This window comes from Thunnus albacares, chromosome 15, assembly GCF_914725855.1.
Source record: "Thunnus albacares chromosome 15, fThuAlb1.1, whole genome shotgun sequence".
Classification (NCBI taxonomy): Eukaryota; Metazoa; Chordata; class Actinopteri; order Scombriformes; family Scombridae; genus Thunnus; species Thunnus albacares.
In genome coordinates, this window is record NC_058120.1 from 26345556 (window position 1) to 26346363 (window position 808).

The following is an 808-nucleotide window of genomic DNA, read 5'->3' on the forward strand; positions in this document are numbered from 1 at the left end:
TAGTATACTAATGTATTATGTGTGTATTAATATAAGTAATAATATAATTTGTAACCTGCATAAAAATAAGTAAAAATTAAGCATTATAACACTAAGACCCCTGAATAACTATTGATGTTGCACATTTAATGTATTTAAATGCGTATTTGACCAGTTTAACAACATATATGACTGTCCCACATTAGTATAACCACATTCTACAAAGTGGGACGATGAAAAAATGACTGAATATAAAAAAACCCAAAAAAACATGAAACATGTTTCCATCATATTATAACATATTTTGTGGCATGGATATATCATAAACACAATCTGATTTTAAAAAAAAAAAAAATTGGGAGCATTTTTTCATTTATGACACATTTATATCCTGAACATTAAATTACTCGAAATCCTTTGTCACTGACCTTTAACTGGACTTTTCCCTGCTCCAGTCTATGACATCACGTGTGTGGAGTCATGTGATGTTATTAAATGACACTCCAGGTTTAATTTGATGTATGTATAAATTTGTATGTATAAGTAAATATGTATGGCTGGATACGCTATGATTAGTAACATCTATACTGGTACTTACTTTATTGTTTATGTATGCACTGTGTGTTTGTTTGTTTGTTTGTTTGTTTTATTTGTTTAAATTAAAAAGGTCAAAAATTGTGTCAAGATGTTCAAAAAAACAAAATATATCAAAGAGATGAACTGACATAATAAAGTATAAAATAATAATAATAATGATGAAGAAAAGGGGAAGTGTTGAACTAAACCAGGAAGGGACACTGATTCCTACCAGTTTCTATTCACGTGAAAT